The sequence below is a fragment of the Harmonia axyridis genome, chromosome 1, assembly GCF_914767665.1.
Source record: "Harmonia axyridis chromosome 1, icHarAxyr1.1, whole genome shotgun sequence".
NCBI classification, from domain to species: domain Eukaryota; kingdom Metazoa; phylum Arthropoda; class Insecta; order Coleoptera; family Coccinellidae; genus Harmonia; species Harmonia axyridis.
The window spans coordinates 36,844,389-36,866,673 of record NC_059501.1 but is presented as its reverse complement, the minus strand read 5'-3'; the positions used below and the strand labels follow the sequence as shown (position 1 = coordinate 36,866,673).

Below are 22,285 nucleotides of genomic sequence, written 5' to 3'. Positions count from 1 at the left end.
ATTCTCAGCAGAGTTTTGAATAATTATATGACCCATATACAGTATTTGATTCCTTCATTCTAGTATTCACAGCCAAAATCTCATTCCACCAAATTTTTTTGCGTCGGAGTTATCGAGTTTTTTTCAGAGATGCTCGAATTGACAAATTGAAATATCTCAAAATCGGAAAATTTTGAGCACATGAGACGTCAAAATTAGCCTCATTCTAACCATGCTTCCTAAATCTGGAGTGAAATATAGGGTATTTCCTAATAAAAAACACAGGTTTTGTGCCTACCACCTGAGACACCCTGTATATAAGAATATATAGGGGGTGTCACACAAAAGCGGATTGGACGGTGACTATTGTTTTAAATTATATAGATACCCTATATTTTTTGGGGTATTTCAATTCCAGGAACATTCAGCATATTTTTACATATTTTTTCACTCATTTTCCGTTCAACAGTTTTCCAAATATTTGTGATCTCGGCAAAATTCTATATTGTATGTATCAATCGCGTTATTTAAAATAGCGTATTAATTTGAATAATTTTACAGATTCTGGTCGTAGATTACGAATCTGGGACTCACGAAGTCTGTAATCCTGCTAGTTTTTCCGTAATAAAATTGTAAATTTGGTTTAATGAGGGTAAGGTTATTCATAATAATGGATAGTTTTCTTGTATTTTCTTAATTGGTTCTCGTTGTAAATTATGAATTCCTGAAAAAAAATCTGTTTTCGTCAAAAACTAGGATTTATTAGTTTTGTTTACATCCGATGGAGGATATGATATTTCAAACGGAACAGCTGACAGAAACGATTGAAGCCGCCATGGGGTGTAAATATGAATACAATCGTCGTTTTGACAAAGAAAAAAGGCTTGAAATATGATTAATTCACCATATCTAACGAAAAACAATTGGGAAATTACAAGCAAAATATCTATTATTAACCTTCATTAAGCCAACTTTACAATTTTATTTTGGAAAAACTAGCAGGATTATAGCATTTTCGTCACCCAGATTTCAGATACGACATAACTCCGGACATATATTCATAGATTTTTCTTCAAACGACCTGACGAATGATCCTCTAGAGTTTTGTATCGAGGTTAGGAAATACCTTTTTCATCTGAACAGAACTAGGACAATTAAACATTCAGCAGGAAATTGAAACAAACGATGTTGAACAGATGTAGTTAAGAACCCATTTATTTTATTAGCATATTTTTATGCGAAGAAATATAATACGGAGACGATCGAAAAATTCCGTGGAGTTCTTGACATAATACAGATTCCATATTAGGTATACTCATATCCACATTGCCTATGGTTCTATAAATATTTCATTGTCAAATTTTTAAGTATTAATTCTCGAATATAACATGAGCGAAAATATGAAACTGAATTTTCATTCAAAGCAATAAATATATTTACTCTTGGAAAAAAGGGTTACTTTCGAAATATGTAGTAACAAAAAATGCTATTCAAAGAAAGTGTTGAAAATGCCTGCCACCCACTTCTTCGCACAGCATTTTTGTTGTTTTTGATATAGGTATATTATAATATCACATCTTTTTTCAAGAGTGAAAATATTAAAAGTTTTGAATGAAAATTCAGGCTTCATATTTCAGATTATATTATAATCGATATTGACAACTTGAATTGAATTTGAATTTCATTGATAAAACAACAACTCTACTTACATATCCGGATTCAGAATCGATTGAGCATTCAAAAGATATGAAAAAATATTGTGAAGTATATTTTACAAGAAAAAATTTCTACTTTCTAGAAAATCGGAAGTTCAAATGAGGAAACAAAGGCTGATAAATTGTCTGTAGAACTTATTTTGAAAACCAGTCAAATTTGCAGAAAAAAATTTTTGAAAAAACTGTTTTTCCTCAATAAGTTTACTCGCCTTGGTTCGATAGTTTTTCCAATAACATATTTGAATAGTCTGTGGAATATACCATCATATTGATGGGACACGTTCCAATTTTGGTTGAAGGATAAGCAACAAAATCCAGTGATCTGCTTACGTGAAAAATGCGATAAGAGGAGGAATAGCATCGTCCATTTCATAAACCGACGTGGTGAAAACATTGATTTACAACATCTTTGATATTGCCGCTAATTGGAGAATTCGCTAGAAGTATTAAAGACATCTGGTGGCGGTCCCGAAATTCAACATTAAAAAGAGGTACATAAATATATCCCAATCATTTCTATGTCGACTCCGAGGTTAATTTTTTATTGTTCTCATTATGCGATCAGCTTGAAATTTGGCGAGGAGCTTAGCATTGCTATTTTATATCAATACCCAAAATCTCAACTCCGTCAGTTCTGTGGTCACAGAGTTTCTATGGTTCTGATCAAGTGATCAACAAGATATTTTGCACGAAGCTTTATATGGTCATTCTACATCTGAATGCAAATTTCCCTCGCAAATGTGCCTGTGGTTTCGAAATTAAAAAAATACAAAATTTCGAACGGCCATATTTACGGAACCCCTATTCAGATTCTGCTTATTAAACGAACTCAACTGCGGCATTCGAGATCCGAACCTTCCCGGCAAATTTCGCGTACCTATATAAGTTCAAAAGTTATAGTGTATTAATTGTAGTGAGTCGAGCTAAATTGTTTGGACTATTCACTGCTGAGAACTCGGAAATTGACATTGTGACGAAATAATAAAGCGATAAACCTCGAGGCGAGCGCTCAAAACTGAATGGGATGGAGTTGGCCCCTTTTCATAAGTACAAATTTCGGAAATTAGTGTCCCTCGTCCATAAATTGATAACATATCTGAATAGAAGGAAGGAAGAAGATATGTTACGTCATTGAATATTTCGCGGGAAACTGATGTCTCCAAAAACACCATTAAATAGATGTATATTCATTTTGATCGCGTATTTTTACGCGAAGTGAGATAATTCGAAGGCGATCGATAAACTGATAGATATGAAACAACTACATAGTTTTTAGAGTTTTTCCAATATTTTTCCAGATGAGGGTGAAGTTTTTGACATCAGTAATCATTCAGATTTATATGAATCCTGGCAGAGAGTCAAGATCAGAAGAATATTTTCCACAAAAATATTCAATTCGTGAAGTTCGTTTATACCCAATATAAAAAATCCGAATTTTCTCATCCAGAATAGTATACATGTCTGAATGAAGATAAAAGTAGAATATTACATAGTGATTAAGCAATAAACCGAAGTCCCAGATGCTAACAGCCAACATTCAATAGCAGTACTCATATTTTTCGTATTTTTTTTTCAGTGGATTAATGAATGATGATCGAAAACTTGATGGCAATGAAATATTTATAACAGTTCATCTGATATTATGGTAAACAGGGAAATGTTTATTCACAGTATACGTACTTGTCTTTTTTTGTCATGTGTTGTTAAGATCATTGCTGTTGAACTGTTTTATAAGGAAGTCATTTTTGGAATTCAATATCATAGAAAAAATTAGATTTAGAATACGATACGCTAAATAAATTCCAATCATAATTATGAAACAATTGGGATATGTCATAATAAACGGGGAATCCAAATGGAACAGAAAAACCTTTGTTCATTTATTGAATTAATTTCAGCCCGGAGGGAGTGGAAATATGTCTACGAAACGTTGGCAAAGTTAGAAAAGTGTTTCAGACACCGAAAGTCCTATCAACACTGTTAACCTATATACATGTACTTTGTTTCGTTATGACTTTTCAACTGATATTTCTTACTCGACTTTTCTTCATTTTAAGAGATTTTGAAAACGAATTGTGGAATAATGGGCGTTTCATGAAGGAAACGTGACTGCGAAAATAAAATTTCTAAAAAACTTTCCAACATAAAATAACTTTTTTAGGGTAGGTCTCGGAACTGGACATTACATGCAAAAATTGATATATAAATTGACCAATAAAGAGTACATCAAGTTTGATGTTACCAAAGCTTTCTTAAACTTATATATGGTGAAATGAACCTATATACTATCGGATGTATACAATCTATCCATATGTACAAAATGTCTTGGAACTCAACGTTAGTCATATATATATATATATATATATATATATATATATATATAAGCATTTTTCTATGGCTTAGGGGCATATTTACAATGTATTCTCAATTCAAAGTACCTAATTCAAAAGATTATTGAAGCCTTTATACAACATCGCTAATAATATCCAAGCCAATTGAAATAGAATAAATGCATTGGATATTCTGTGCATTCATTTTCATTGAGAGGGATATATTAGCAGTTTATATAATTATATTGTGAATATTTCCTTAACTGTCAAACCAAATTTATAGCCTTCAAAAAGGAACGCCTCAAGTCTTTTTTGGACCACCTCAAAACGTACTACCATAACGTAGTCTTCAGCGCTATCAAGTCAGCATTGACATATAAGTTTTTTCTAAATCTGTGGCTAATCCCTTTTTTCTGCCACATCTTGAAGAACAGAATCGTGCAAGAATATCCCCGATTTTATGGTTATACATTACTATTATATGGAAGATTTCGATGTTTTCCACTACTGGGAAAAAAGTATATACATTTTTAAGTATCATTTTTCTTTGGTAAAACATCATGTTTGTTACTCTGACCAATACACCAATTTCAAATTGTTCTGATTTTTGATTGATAATTTCCTCAAAAAAATAAAACGTCACCTAGAATTATATCCATTTTTACACTTGTTGTATATTTAAGCAATTTCATCTCTTCCTTTATGATACTTTTATTTTAAATTCTTCGATATGATTCGAGAGTATTAACTAAATGAAGCTCTATCGACTTTATTGTTCAATTTCAAACTACAAGCAATCCCACGAGATAACAAAATAGCTGTGAGATTGAATACATTAATCATTTTAAATCCGTTTCCATATCAGACGTGCCTTATGAATATGAGTAACGAATGGAGTGAACATAAATCATCAATATTCCTGAGAGATGTCTCAAAGAACTTGATATTTTTTCTGTACACACATGTACAACCATAAGAATGATAGCAGCTTTCAACGCTCACTCTACTCCTTTCCGCACAATGGTAAAAGTTCAGTGCTACTCAACTCTTTGAATATAATGTATTTCAACCCTTATTTTTCATAAATACAAAAGAAAAGGGAAACTTGTGAGCATGTAGATGAACACGAGGAAATTCAAAAATGAAATGAAAGAAATGATCCGATTGAGTATGGAAGGTTTCAATAGGGATGAATATCATTACCAAAAATTATTATTGAATCATAACCTAAAAGGCGATGAAAAAAATGAACTATTTATGGAATTCGATCTCATATGAGGATGGATTCGTTGGAGCTTATCTTATCACACCATTTCCTGGTTAAAATTCTAAAATTATAGACATTCTGACGAAATGATAAAACGATCGGTTCGGAGAACAACGCTAAAAAAGTAATTTTAAATAGGTAGTCGTGGGACTTTACGATCTATCAATAATCTTCTTATATCAAATGATCCGAACGATAAGAAAATATCAACGAAAAATAAATTCAATTAATGAAAATTGAGGGATTTAATTCAGTAAGGACAATTATATTTCCAAGAGTCCTTTCTTTTTTTGAATGTGTGAACATTGGAGGCGTTAATACATGGTTGAGTTGCTGATACCAGGAATAAAATAATAGAAATCTCAGCAAATTTTTGTCAAACTTGGTGAAATTCTATTTTCTAGTGAGCATATCCTCTTAATAGGCTTTCTTGAATTTCTCTCGGTAAGTTGGCACTGATTCCTATTAAACAATTCTGAACAACTAAGTATTATTCCACATAATGATATATGAATTTAATGTGTAACGAATTTTCATTTATGCAGGGGTGACTTTTGACGGAAGGGACAACGGGTCAGTGGACATATAGGACCTCGACCTGAATGAGGATTGTGGGTTAAAATGTCCTATAGGGATATTGGTTTCAAAATGCTGAACCTCAAGTTACCACCTTAATGCCCGTAAAAAAAAATATCTGTCCTGATTATTGTTACATTATTTTGTTGAAGACTATACTTTCTTGGAAACATACAAGGTGGATGATTGTTCTACATTTTTCAGTTCAATAAAAGGAACAGGAGCTCTAGGAGTTATTGAAATAAGTCGGACTTATCTTCAGTACCCCGAAAGCAGTGTTATTATTATTATTATTATGTTTTATCAAAAATATTATTTCATCGAGTGAATATGAAAATTTTGTAATATATATTAAGCTTTCAACATATCATGAAAACCAAACAAAGTTTGCTTCATTCAAACGAAAACCTAATCTTCACTCAATATTTTCGCTCTTTTCAAATTTCTATTAAATTTTTTTCATCTCATATACCCAGTGATATTTTTCACCTGACATATAAATTAAAATTTTTCAATACTACAATTTTATCATGTGTTTTTTTTGAGCTGATGGAGAATGTGTATTAGTAAAAACCCTGTGAAATATCAGCGAAAAATTTGCCATTTTAAAAAAGATGTTGGAGTTTTAGCATTTTTTCATGAATCCCCTATATCTCTGAAACCAATATACTATGGGACATTTTAACCCCCAATCCTCAATCACTTCCAGGTCCTCTATCTCCTCTGAGTCATTGTCTCTCACATGACCAGTCACCCTATATATTTAAAATATGGAAATATATTAAATATAATTTAATTTCGAAAATATATGGAATGATAAACCATGGTAGTTAAAATCGAAACTACATCAAAAAGTTCACTAATGTTCAATATTTTACGTAATTTGTGTAAGGTATGGTTTGGTAGTGCAACCCGGGCAGAAGTTTGTGATAGCTATGAATATTGGAGGTATAAAAATATTGAACGTAGCAACGTCACAGGGAATGCGTGCGTATCAGGAACAGAGGTCGAATGGACAACACGCAACCAAGGTTACCATTATGTCGCCCCTAAACTTCGACTTTTATTGACTAATTCAACCAAAGCAACATAATGTTCGGGATATTTTGTCGGAATTCGAATTGGTGAGGTTAGATAATGAGAAAGATTCGACAGAAACGCCGTCTTGAGGTCACCAGGAGCGTTTTAGATGCCGTTCATTCATGTGCACATTGACCCTTGGAGACCACATGCATATATTTGTTAGGATATTATCGTTGTAAGTTTATTTATCTAGATGGAGGGTTTTGATGCCTCGATAATCCTGAAGTTCATCATAAATATTCGAGGGATTATATTTTAGACTATAGGTAAAAATTGAATTTGATTTTCTATGGTTGTGATGACACGATTGATATGAAATGCTGACATTGACATAATCACGGAAAATTTCCAAATCTCCGGAGCTTTAATTTTTTCAATTTATATTCTGCTTGAACTTTCTCTATTTCTAACTACACAGTCCCCGCCAAATTTTGCACGAGCTCAAAATTATTCACATATAGGTACACACAGAGTCTCTGAAATATTGAGTATTTTTGACATGGAACTCTGAAACTGTTAATCTACATATGAATGCAGATTCTCTAACGAGTTTGTACATTCATCAGAAAATATCAGGAAAACAACATCGGAAGTTATATTCACAGAAACCCTAGTCACGTTTTGCACATGCACGAAGTTAACCGCGACATTGACATCAAAATTTTTAGGTTTTGCTTGGTTACTGCCGCATGGCTGAACCATTTCTTCTAAATTCAAAAGACGCAGACGTTGTAAACAAAAGACATAGCGCTTGATTTAGCAAATGAGCGCTGAAATATTATATTGAATGAGCATATTTTACCGCTCGAAGACTATTGTCGGATATTATACGAGTTATATTTCTTTTACATCCTAGTTTCAATCAAAATTAATTCCACAAATATACTTATACATGAGGCATTACGATAGAAGATGACTAATACTTATACAAGGTGTCTCAAAAAAGGTTCATAAGTAGAAAAGTGATTGAAAAAATTAAAACATTAAAAAAAATTTTTTTTCAATTATGAAAAAAAATCCATGTTTGAGAATTTATTTCCTAAAACTAAAATCTTCCAAATGTCGACCCTCGTGTTCACGACACTCATCCAATCTGACACTAAAATTCCTGATGACATTTTTGCAAGTACCTATGCATGGCAGTATGATATTTCCCATTTCATGGTGAATATTTTGTTTTAACCGAGATTTCAACTGGGCCAGGGATTTTACTACTACTAACGTAAACTGTATGCAAGCTCATTTTCACCTTAGAGGCCACGTATCTAATCAATAAGATGAAAATGACTTTTATCTGAAAACCAAATATTGTTCAACAGTTTCTAACCCCTGAATAGCTTCCTTAGGTTTCGGACTAGTTTAGTGATGATGAGAATACTATATTTGACACGATAGAATTAAAATATAGAGCAAAACAGATAAATCAGTGAAAACATTTTGAAAATTCATCAATAAATGACTGAGAAATAGATTATTTAAATTTACATATTTTAGCGCGGAACGTCTTTGGTCTGTGACGTAACGGCTCTTGCCTGTGATCGCTACACTATAAATTACGTTTAAATACTTAGCCGCGCCAAGGCTCTCGCGCCGTTTGTAGTTGTACAGTGTAGTTTTAACTAGAGTTTTGTTTTTATGTTACCATAATGGAAGAAGGCTTCGTGAATGGACAAAGTGACAATTTGCCTAAAATAGATATATTCGCAGTGATGGAGTTTTTTTCTTCAAATCCATCTTATGTCAGTGCAGAAATAAAAGGAGTTGAACTTTTCAAGTAAGTATCTACTTTTGAATTTGCTTCATCATGGTTCAACTTATAACGATGATTTATTTAAAAAACGTTTCATAAACAGTTTGTAGTTGAGTATTGGTTGTTGAAATCTATCAATGGCAAAACATATTTATGTGAGGAGTAAAAAGTAAAAAGAGAAAAAAGTAATTTATATGTATGTATATAGTAAGTTATTTCAGCCATCGTGTAACGAACAAAACACGACACGAAGGGCACAAGTGATTGTACACCAATGAATTCGTAAGCACTCTGCGAATACCAGTCGTCTAGTGTGTGACGTCACGCCACTTACACTTACTATGAAATTATTCTTCCAAGCGCAACTTCAAGGTCCCATAACTTTTTCATTTCTAGAGATATTTCAATGATTCTTTCACATTTTTGTTTCATTTTACTTAAATTTTTAGAATTAATCCTTAACAAAAAAATGAAAACTAGTCTATTCTCGCATCAATGGAATTTTATAAGGCTGAAGTTTCTGCCAAATGCGGTGATTATAACCTTGAATATTGGGGAGATTTTTCGCACTCTAGTCAAGAATTCGCATACGTACACTGCGCGACCCGATCCCCAAAGAGGGTATGAATTCCTAAGAGCCAAGCTTCCAATTGGCAAATTCCCTGCGCCCCTCCGAATCTTTGCGTTGACACAGCAAGCTGAAAATTTTCGATGCACATTGAGTCTGAATGTATCTAATATATCGATTTTTATTTTATTAAAGTTTGTTAAATTGAATGTTTTGATTAATTCTCATTATTAATTAATTCTATCAATTATGGATATGGAGACATTGGTAAATGATTTAGGAGTCTTTTACTGACACCCAATGCCTAGCGATAAAGGTGTAGATATATGGCAGGGGGGATTTACTGAAAGTAATTGCTCCCCGAAGTCTTCAAATATAAAGAATTCTAGCGAAGATGAATAATGAAAATTTGTTTATGAAAATAAGTCATTAGTCATCATTAATCATTTCTCTTTTCGTTGAAATCGGCACGGCAGTAAAAAATGGGATCCTTGTATGGTTTATGAGTTCATTATCGCTATCACGATTGTTATTGCACTACGAGCATGTCTACGTCCAAAGTTTTGGTATTATTTCACTTCATCTATACGCTTTGTCGCCCTTGTTTAGCCTTCTGTGATATTTACATAACTGAGATTTTCGCATCGAAATTGTCTTTGTTGTGTTGTACAATTTATTGTGTTTCATTCAAATTACAATCCATTTGTGAGAACATCAGTTTTTAATTGGCTATAAAAGATAAAAAACATCGAATCGAGTAACCAACAAAATGCTTATTTCAAGTAATTTGGTTCAAACTTCATTATCAAACCTCTTTTTTACACATAACATATATGAGCAAACGTTGTCGTCAAAACACTTTAGATATGTACCCGAAACATATAGTAAGTATATATATTATTGTTCCTTGTAAATAATTGAGATGTTCAACAGGATGCTTGGATACTTATTAGTTTCTTCAAGTGTCAAGGGCATGACATTTTCAATGAATTTACAGGGAACGAATTTTTATTGTACATAATGTAAAAAGGATGTGTAATTCTTCGGGGTGTCAAATCTCAAAAGACTTACTGGGGTTGGGAAAGTTCGAGAACAAGACGGTTGTACCAGATGTGTTACATCTGTGTATCAGGTTCTAGTCCTTCTAGAATATTCGATTTCCAGGAATCCGCGAAGATCTTTGTGGGCGGTACGGCAAAGCCCTTATTGAACTAGGGGATGGTACTTTCCCTAAGGGTGTGGTCAAACCGAAAGAACTGGGGTCGATATTCGAGACATGGTAGTTCCAATCGGAGAGAGGACAGTTCGGTCGGTCAACTTAAGACGTACGACGCGAAGACGGTTCGCGGACTAGATAAAGACGAGTCGCGAACAAATCAAAGACGAGACGACCGAAAACTTGAAGTACGACAAAGACGTGATAATCGAAGACGTTTCGAGTAATTAAAACTAAATTTGAAGACGAAATTCAGTACCGTTGTGAGATACTTGTGATTAGGACGTTATTAGGATCTTCTCAATATTGAGTTTGTACTGTATAATTGTGGCTTTGTAAATAGATGTAAATAATTCAAAAGAGTTTAATTATTACAAATCCAACAAAGTCACGGAGAAAAAGACGAAAGGCCAGGTAATCGAATCAAACCTCTAGACGATCGATTAACCACGCCTACATATATATTCTTTTGAGAAAGAGCAATGAAAATTATTAATTTCGAACAATCAAGCAATACTGACTGATGGTGAATCTTCTTTTTTCGATCTTTCTGCACCCAAAGAGATATTGTGACGCTTATATCGAAACATAATTGCTGCTGGTCTTTCGTCAGATGAAACTGATATAGCAAATTATATCAATTTGATTAAAATTCAGTATTTTATAAAATATATATAATGAATTTAATTATATAAAATATAATATAATGAACAAAGTGTTTATTCCTGGAAGGTACTTCGAATTGATTCTGTGGCTTCATCAGGAAGATGATGTATCCATCATCAATCGAGATGTTATTATGTTAAGACCTATTACAGATTACAGATAAAAAGATTTGCGAAGAAACTCAACAAATGATTCTTGAAATTGGTTTTATAAAAAAACACAACGGACACACTATATTCTTAGTCAATGATTTTATTTCCATTTCACAAAAATTGTTTTGGAGTCATATTTTTCCTGTTTATTATGATTACAAATTTGTTTTATGTTTTATTCACTGGAGAAAGTTTATTGTTGTTTTTTAAATGTTCAATGTTGTGTATATACGTTTTATGAGAATTTATTTTTTACTATTTCCCAAGTCTTAATTGCCACCAATGACAAACGGTCAATATTGAACAGAAATGATTTCTAGATGGAAAAACAGCATGTCAACACCTGTCAGTAGTTTTTTCGAGTTAACCTGCGGCACAACTTTACAGCTGTTGTCACCAAAAATCACAATGATAAAACGTAATTATGGTCTCAAGAAATAGTCTTGTCAAATACCATCAAAGCCCTTACCTAACAAATGGCACACAATACCTACCGCCTTAGCAACAGACACCGTAAGTAATCAAAAAACCTGGATCCTGCAAAAAACGCTTTAATTGGTTTGTTAAAAAGACATGTGGGGTTCTTGCTGAAACGTTCTGTCCTGCACTTAGATTATCGATTCAATTAATCAAAGTAATCATCAACGTCTTTCCTCCTAATTACCTCCGCTCCAATAATCCTGAAGAATAAACCTTGAAAATCTTCGCGAGAATCACCACGATCAATCTAGGCCTGAACTTTCACGGGAAACATCCCTAATTGAGAATATCCAAGTCTTTTGAGCTCAAAGAAAAAGATAATTTGTCAGAAAATAGATTACGGAGCTCATGGATTTCTAGAGAGTGCGAAACTTCGTTATGTCAACGACGGCGTCGAGTCGTCTATACGTGGAAAATGTTAGCTCGACTTCCAAGACTCGGACGATCGAAGGTGCCAAACAAAACGTCTGTGGGAGTGAATAAACTGAGAGAGGATACCGATAATTTGATTTACCGGCATGAAAGGGACGGAGTTTTTGCCCTGTATGGGAGTTTCGGGTTTCTGAATAGCATTCGGGATCATCTGAAGGAAATGCCTTCAGTTTTTCACCGAAATACAAATTGCGTTTCAGAAGTTTGATAACGTACGAAACCCCTTCGAGATGTAAGTGATCTGTTTATGTTTCCTGGAATAAGGCATAAGAAAGAATTTATGGTATAATTGAATGTGTTGTTATTGATACTCATAATTCATTTGGAAAATTTGATAGGGTTTCTAGGGTATCCAGAGCCGTCGCTAGCCAAATTGCTTTTCCAAGCAGAGACATAATTTGACGCCCACAGAAGTCAACTCTGACGAATGCAAAAAAAAATATTGGACAATCGGGGTCTTTTTATCTCTTTAGAGAATCTTGAGAATGAAATAGGGGAAATATTCATTAACAAAAACTGAACAATTTCTAACCTATCAAAAAATTGAATCAATTCTAAGATTGTGCTCTTCCTTCATATAATATGCATTTTCATTTCTCTGTTCTACGAGTATTATATTTTCAAGTGGTAGAGATATTCTTTCTAGTTCGCTGACTATAACTTTTGAAAAGCCTCCAGCCGTTATTTATAAATGAATAAAACCTAAAACTTACTCTCTGATTCTCATAATTCCTTCTTCACCATTATTTACAACATTATTTGTGGAATACTTCAATATATGATGAAGTGATTGTAGCTGAGAGCGAGGACGATTTACAACGGCTCCTATTTAAATTTTATACACAAAAGCCAAAACATTGAACATGGAAATATCGACTGCGAAAACGAAATCACTCGTGGCTGCAAAAGAACCAATAAGATGTAAACTTGTGTTGGAGGATCGACCAATTGAACAGGTGATGTCGGTTGCTTACTTGGGCGTGCAAATAACAGCTAAAGAGGACAGAACCAAAGAAATTAAAGACCAAACAAACAAAGCGGCAAGGATATCGGGTGCTCTCAGAGACATTGTATGGAACAACAAACACATGCGGAAAGATTCTAAATCCAGAATATATAAAACTATTGTGAGACCAATGATGACGTACGCAATAGAAACGAGAGCAGACACCAAGGTGATGAAGAATGCACTCCGAACTACCGAAATTAAAGTGCTCAGAAACATCATAGGCTTCACATTACGAGATAAAAAGAGAAATGAAGACATCCGCAACGAGTGTGGAGTTCCAGATATAGTTCGATGGGGTCGCAATAGAAGAAGATTTTGGAATGCCCATGTGGAAAGGATGGATGAGGAAAGAATTGTCAGAATAGTAAGGGATGGAAATCCAGGAACACGTCGACCGCAGGGAAGACCGCCTAAACGGTGGAAGGACTCGTGAACGTCAATCTCCTAAGAGGCATAAATAATTGGGAAATACAAGCCACTGGCTTAAAATATGTAGAAGAAGAAGAAGAGACTTCAATATATTTACAAATCTCCTATAAATGCCATCTATTCTACTTGACTTACATCGTAGGTATTATATTACCCATTGCCGAAAAAATGCTAAAAATTTATACATATAGATTACTTCATGAACTCAATTCATCTTGAATTCTGAAGGCAAAATGAAAAAGTGATAACTTTCACATTGCATATACCTACATTAGGAAATTAGAAAGAATATTATACTCGCAATTATTTGTGATATGCAATGAAAACACTTCTTCAGAATGATGAAATGGAAATGGTGAAATGGAATCGTTTCTGTAATATTACTTTTAGGAATCAACATTCTGATTAGAGATTTCAAAAGAAAAATTATTTTTGAAACATCAAGGGGACTCTTCAAAAACGGGATGGAAGTCGACAATGTTCATTAAAGAGGACGCCGATAATCCTAATGAGTTTCAGCGTCAATAAATCGTAAGAAGTACCATGAGGAGGATTACGCGACATTTGACATATTCATCAGAATAATGTATATTGCGGCACTTTCGATCTTCTCATTTTAAATTTGTCTGTATTTCTACACACAGAAATTTTTGTTGATCAAGCTTGAAATGCCGCCCCTGGTGGTGTCCTTGGTGACCGCCTACCCTGCCTATTATCAAACAACTGCCCTGAGGGCATCCTTAGGATGGAAAAAATATGAACAGGCATGGAAGCTTGAAGCTATGATACAACAATGAGGTACTCTTGACTTAAGGATTCATCACAACGATGTAAAACGCAATTGAAAAATATGTGGACAAGAGGGTCTAATACAGAGATCGCCGATGAGTCTGATTATGTCATTTGAAGAGCGGTTTGTTTTCTACTTGTAGTATTTTTAGAATTAATTATTGAAAAAACTGTAGTGTCGTATCGTATATCATTCAAAACAAATGAAAATTTCCGTCAACATAGTGAAACAAATGAATGAACGTAAGCATATACACTGGGCAAAAAAATTAACGCACATTATGGAAATCTCAAATTTATTCTACAACTGAAGGTGTTCTCAATGATAATTATTTTTATCAGAATTATGCATACATATGTTATCCACTTTCAACGTTTTTCTTCAATACAGATGTTTTTTTCCAGCAGGAATAAAAAAAGATGAGATTATCAGATTTTGAATGTATTGGCTTCATTCTGAAATCAGTTGTTCTCGATCAATTCTAGTGATCAATAGTTTTTCTTTCGTTTGATTTTCTACACTCGATCGCTATGCAACTCGAAACACGCAATTTGACCAAAGAGGAATGTGCCCAAGCGGAAGTTTTGCGAGAAGAAGGGTGGAGATACACAAGAATTGCAGAAAGGTTTGGAGTTTCCCATGCAAGTGTGTCCAGAATGTTGCAGCGATTCAGGGAGACAAGTATGAATGTTCGAAGACCAGGACAGGGTAGACCAAGGGTAACAACTGCCATTCAAGAACGTTACTTGAGAGTTTCTTCGTTGAGACAACGGTTTGCACCCACTCGCCTCCTTCAAAATCAGCTTGAGCAAACTCATGGGGTGCAAATTAGCACTCAGACAATAAGAAATCGCCTCAGAGAATATGATTTAAGACCTCGTGTCGCGGCAAGAGGCTCAACTCTTAACCCAGCCCATCGAAGGGTGCGTTTGGATTTTGCGAGAGAGCATATCCATTGGGAAGGGGCTGATTGGGAAAGAGTTCTCTTCACAGATGAGTCTAGATTCTGCCTCTACCATTGTGATCGACGTTTCCTTGTATACAGACGTTCACATGAAAGATATGCTCAGTGCAATTTCCTGAATACTACTGGTTTCGGGGGAGGATCGATTATGGTATGGGGTGGAATATCTTTGACTTCTCGCACAGACCTAGTAGTCGTTGACAATGGAGCTATGAATGCTGATAGATATAAAAGGAACATTCTTGAAGAGCATGTAGTACCATTTGCCCTATACATTGGTGAAAATTTTATTTTTTTAGACGATAATGCCAGACCTCATCGGGCGCGCATCGTTCAGGAGTACCTTGAAGAGGTTGAAGTCTCTCGAATGGAATGGCCAGCAAGAAGTCCAGTCTTAATCCGATTGAGCAGGTTTGGGACAACCTTAATAGAAGGCTGAGAAGTTCAGAAAATCATCCAGCTACTCTTAATGACTTAGAAAACCAACTCAGAAAAATCTGGGAAGGATTAGATCAGAACATTTTAAGATCACTCATTTTGAGTATGAACCGTCGTTGCCAAACTGTAATTAACGCAAGGGGTAGAAATACCAAGTATTAAATCACATCAGCATTCCAGTATTTTGAAAATTGTTTATTTCTCTTTTTTCACGTAAGATTCGGTGAAATCCTGAATTTTTCTTTCATTTAATGTGTCTTGTTTCGTTCAAAACCTTCCCGAGAGAACATAAAAAATAAGTTATGAAGTCAATGTAGAGTTAACTTTCATTAAAATTGAGATTTTCAGAATGTGCGTTAATTTTTTTGCGCAGTGTACAAGGTTACAACGTAAAGGTTCATGTAACGCTGTGATAGATATTCGCAGATATTCTCGAATATCTCAATAACAATTTTCGATATGAGTAGATATGTGATATATTTTACCTACTACCGAATACAATAATTGAACATTCCGAAGATATTCAATATTCTTCGATTCCGATTTATTTCGAATATCAGTGATTCCATAAAATGTGGCGTTTTTTCAGATCCGAAAGAAAATTCAGCATGAATGAGTTGATGATTTTCAGATAGAACAAGTGAGAAATATCACAAATGATGGTAACTGCGTATTTCCGTATTTAGATGCGGAAAAAAATACGAGAGATTTGAGAAATAATGTAACTTGAAATAAGATGAGGTATGTCATGGAAAGTTCTCTTAGTATTTCTTTTTGCTACAGGAGACGAAAAAAACAGCATTCTAGCATGCAATCATATTCGCAATTATTTGCCTTTCAGAAGCTGAAAATTGAAGGTGTTCTGTGGTACAGTACACTAGTCGGTAAAATACTCCATTATGCCACTCACGTCAGTAAAGTGAAATTTGAATTTGAAATATTCATAATATCATTCTCTTCAGCAATACATGTATGTTTCTCTAATTTTTGAAGTACATTGAACATATTCAGGCCAAATGTTTCTTTAAGAAAATCTGTTAACGTCAGATTGAAATATAATATGAGGAATAAATATATACGATCATGGGCGCCCGCAGAAATTTTTCTCAGGGGGGGCAGAATGAAAATTATTGAAAAACGATAACGCGTCCATCATTGTCGTATACGATATTTGTATTCCGTTTTTTTCTATTTATGTATTTATATTCTAAAGTGGGGAAGGACTGTGCAAAATAAAAATTATGAAGTTTTCCACTTCAACATTTTTTTAAAACATCAACAACATAGAGTGATGTAAAATAATACGGTAACTCTTTTCAAAACGAGTCACATTCAATGAAACAATTCACAAAAAATAAAATATAAAAAATATGGAGAACGGAATGAAATAATTATTATAATTTCTAATAAATAAAGAAGAATCAACGAGTAATAACGAAATAAAAAATAAATTCATATACGCTCGATAAAACTATGTTTATAAAAATAATAAATGAATAATAAATCTTGAAATATACACTGAATGACTCAAACAATAAAGTTTAAAACTTGCTACTAAAATATGATTCAAAATAACACAGAATTGCTCCAGATTGTGAAAACAACAAATAAGTATATTATCAAAATTAACAAATCATGAATTGCAAAAAAACAACTCATAAAAACTATATTAATTCTGAAGACGAAATACTTGATCGCTATACAACAGAGTAGGCATATTTTATTCTAAACTAAAATTTAATTCTGCGCAAAATGCTGAAACTATGCTCTATAGTACAAGTAGTACATGGAAATGTAAGGAGAAGAATAAGGAATTCTTTGACAGCAGGAGAAAATTTACATTGTCTGATAAGATCTTCAATTTTTATGATTTCATCCATTTGTGATTTAGATGAATACTCATTCCAAATGTTCAATTCACTTTCTAAATTTTCAATGTTATACATATTGCCGACCTTAGGTGCGAAAGATTTAATATCTAGTAATTTTTAATTCTTCGGCAAAAAATTGAACAAAAAAAAAAGCATTACATGTTTTTTCGAGAATCTCGTTTCAAGGGCTGAAATCAAATGATCTAAACATGGGATGAATATAGATTTTTTGAAGTAATCTTCAGCTGAATCTGCTTCATAATTAGATCTGTACATTTGTCTACCGCTTTCGAAAAAAATTCTGCGAAGCATGCATCATCTGAGCGATGTTTTCCACATATTTCTATAATTAAATTTATATGACGGTGAAAATCTACAAAATTAATAGAAACACCTTGTAGTATATTTGCTATTGATTTCAATATATTTGAATATTTACTTGCTACCGTCAAACAAATCACAAAAGTGAATGAGTTTATTGCAGCTCATAACTGAGCTGCTCTTTTTGTTGTTGAAGAATTCATTGAAATTTCTCCAGATTTTATAGCAAAGAGAGTTAATATAGTATTTAAGTTTTCAGCGAAAATCACAAAGATTTATATTTAGCTGACCAACGAGTTTCCTAAAACAGAGGAAAATTTGGAATCAGATTTCTTCTTGAGGTATTTTTTCGAAAAAAGACTAGAATGTCATTAACGGTGCCAATGCTATTACGAATTTCATTTATTTTACTGATGTCATTTATTACTAAATTCAACCTATGGGAGGCACAATGGAAATGAATTGCTTTCTTGTACTTACCTCTTATGATATTTTGAACCCTGAGAATTTCACCAGCCATTGTTGAGCATCCATCATAACCTTGTGTTACAAGTTTGTCCAAATTCAAATCAGCTGCGTTGAATAAATAGATCTCTAAATCTTTATATCCAGCGTCTACTCTGAATTTCAAAAGATCACTAAAATTTCTTGTTGCTCTCTCGTATAGGCATATCGTGGGTGAGTTCCGCAAAAAACTATTGTTTTTATAATCTGTAAATTTTTTTTTCTATTTTCTGCAACACTTTTTTTACCTTTATCTATTAGACAATAGGAGAGTATATATAAGATGGATTTTTAAAAAAATTAACACGCATGGATTGCGTTCGGTTCCACGATTTTTCTTCACCCAAGGAGTGCTCAACACGCCTAAAAAAGTTTTCAATTCAAAAAATACCTCTGCCGATTATGGATATGTGTATAGTATATTATGGATATATGTATAGTAATTCCATTGAAAATCCGGAAATTGTTATGAATCCATTACTTTCCTTTTTTCCTTGCCCTTTGGATTGAGAAAGTAATATTGAGGGTGTTGTGCTAAAAAATGAGACAATCAAAATCTCAGGGGGGGCAATGGCCCCCCCTGCGGGCGCCCATGTATACGATTCAAATGAAACCAAGTAATTACCACTGATCTTGAATTTTGTGGAAATCACTTTGTTTCATTTTATTTACAAGGTGATTCACCTTGATAGTCTATTAGATTACAATTCAATGAATGTCCAATTTTCTTATCGAAACATCGAATTTTAGTTACTTTCTGTGTTTTACGGAAGTCACAGACTACCCCAAGTTAGAATTTGTGATTTTTCCTCATTTGAAGTCCTTTCTCATTAACTTCTAAAGTATTCATTTTAGGTATCGGGTATGTTCAAGTAACCCCCCTCTCTTTACGTAGAATTGACTGAAATATTGAGAAATATAGGTTCTAATTTGAAAACCTACATTTTTGATGAATTTGAGTTGTCCGAGTTCATGATCTTCTGATGAACACCATTTTTCGTCCAAACTGCGAACAGGTTTACAAAACTACGTATTTGCAGAATCGAAAATGATAAAGATTTTTTCGAAGAAAACTTTTTCTGCGGAAATATTTGAAAAATGTGAGTCCTCGTCGCTACCAATTCTTTTCATAAGAATCCCATTAACTCATGAACCGTTGAGTTAATACTAAAAGAAAGGCATAAAACTGAAATTGTCATCAAAATAGCTATATAATGATGCAATGATATATTGGGTGTGATATTTGAAATGAGGAAGTAGTAGTCTGTTTTCGGTATAACCGGAAGTTGTAGAAGTAGAGATCTAAAAATATTTTATGTTAGAGATGGACCATCGTCTTGAACCCTAACATCCAAATTTTCAACATGAAATTGTGATCAGTTTTCCTTGAGTTTTGATGAATTTGAGTTGTCCAACTTCATGATCTTCTGATAAACACCCTGTACTCTTTTTATACAAACTGCAACCAGTCTTATAATAGCACGTGTTTGCATAATCGAAAATAAAAAATGGTTTTTCGAAAAACCTTTTTCTACAGAAATACCGAAAAAAAAGTGAGTCTTCGTCGCCACAATTTTTTTTTTCAAGAATCCCATCAACTCATGAACCGTTGGGTTAATACCAAAGGTATATTGCTGAAGTTGGCATCAAAAAAGCTATCTAATGATGTAATAATATACTGGGTGTGCCATTTGAAATAAGGAAATAGTAGTATATTTCCGGTATAGTCGGAAATTGTCGAATTTTGAAAATATTTCAGGGAGAAAAATCATTGTTTCAAACCTCAACTCGTAAATTTTCATCACAAAATTATGATTAGTTTTCCATAAACGTCTAATACGCCATCGCGGTGAATTACCCTGTATGAATTACATTAAGTAAGGACCAAATCCATCGAATAAATATGTTTTCAATCGATATCATAAGGAAATTATCCAATTTCTTGGCAAACAGTCATTGAAAAATTGCAGGGATTTTTTCCTGAAATGAGTATCTGAAAATTTTGTTTTCAGCATTTCCATTTGAAAGCCTTGGGGGAGTTCATTTCTGAGGACTAGTATGCAACTTCCTCATATTTGTTTTGATATTCCGCATGAAAACATTCACCCCATTCAGTTGCAATTCTGAATCGATATAATGTTCTCCGGGAAGTCATGTAAGGAAAGTGGAATTTTCTGTTGAATTCATGCGGTGAGCAATGAATTTTGAATATGCTAGGCTCCAGCTTGTAGTAGAAATCCATTACATTTGATGAAACAACCGAAAAAAACTCATGTTTTCTAATTACTATAGTCTTTGTTCGGAGATGTCATACATTTGAAACATAGGTTTGTTTGTAAAATGAATAGACGATTCACAGAAAAAAATTGAACAGTTTTTCAATTTTTGAGTGAAATTATATTAATTTTTTGTCGACAGTCTGAACTTACATACACTATTATAGTATATCCAAAGTCACTTGAACTAGTCTATAAAAACGCTTGGCCAGAGATAATTGCAAAACAGTCATAAACCATAGGCGCACACTTTTCAAACCCTTGAGTTGAAAACAATATTTTTGCGTATGTATGGGACTCAGATGTCGATTCTTTCAGAAAATTTGTGAGGTGAGTAGCTTTTGCTGTTACATCAAAAATGATGCTATATGTCATTCTACGGTGTTATAATTTGATTATTCTTTATTCTCAACCTGTAATATACTATCAAGGAACGTCATCAACGATGATGAACTGATCGTTGCATAGAATTATAAGAGCACGAAAATGTTCGAGATGAATTCGGAAATGTTCTGTCTGAAGATAAGACAAACTAGGGTAGAATAGGTGCATGACCTTAAGATCATTGAATGACATCCAATTTTCTACGTCAAATTAGCAGCTTGAATTTTATTTCTTCATTATTGTAAGGCGAAATGTATGTCCCTCAATGGAAGCAGAAGGCTAAATGATAATGATGTACAGGGTGATTCACCGCGATGGCCTATTAGACGTTTATGGCAAACTAAAAATAATTATGTGCTGAAAATTTATACAATTTCCTTTTATACCGGAAACAGAGTACTACTTTCTTATTTCAAACGGCACACCCAGTATATTATTGCATTATCAGATAGCTTGGTTGATGATAATTTCAGCAACATGGCAATACTTGAGTATAAGCTCAACGGTTCATAAGTTAAAGAGATTTCTATAGATATCGTCAAAATTTCATGAATTGTAATAAATTATTCGTTAAGATGGTTGAAAATCCAAAAACCAATAAAATTTTTCAATTACGAATAATGAATGACATTCATGAAATGTCAAATTTAATTATCCAAAATTCGATTTTAGTTTCTATGTCATAGACTACTCCACTCAGTTAGAAATTGCAGTATTTCCTCAGTTCAGGTTTTTCCTCGATAACTCTTGAATTTTTGGTATTCAGAATCAGAATAAATATTCAAAGATATATGTAACCTATTATTAAAACTGTCCCGACTGATGGCAGGAAATGGTGGAATATTTCTATTTTCTATAAAATACTTGATTGATTTTTCGATCTACGTAGCTGCTAATTTGACGTAGTAAGAGCCTCAACATCATATGCCTATTCTACATGATTTTTCAAACCAGTAATAACATTGCTATAATCAGAAAAATGTAATGAAAATTTTGTTGGTTAATCTCATTTTAATCAATTCTTCCTTCAGTGGAATGAAGATATTTAGGATGCGAAATCATTTTCTTCAGAACCTGTTATATAT

The 22,285-nt window shown here is 33.4% G+C and overlaps 1 protein-coding gene across 2 annotated transcripts in view; it reads left to right on the top strand.

The window, feature by feature from the left end:
- LOC123682994 (sodium channel protein 60E-like) overlaps positions 1 to 22,285 on the top strand; it is a 222,303-nt gene that overhangs the window by 135,491 nt on the left and 64,527 nt on the right. The window lies entirely within an intron of this gene.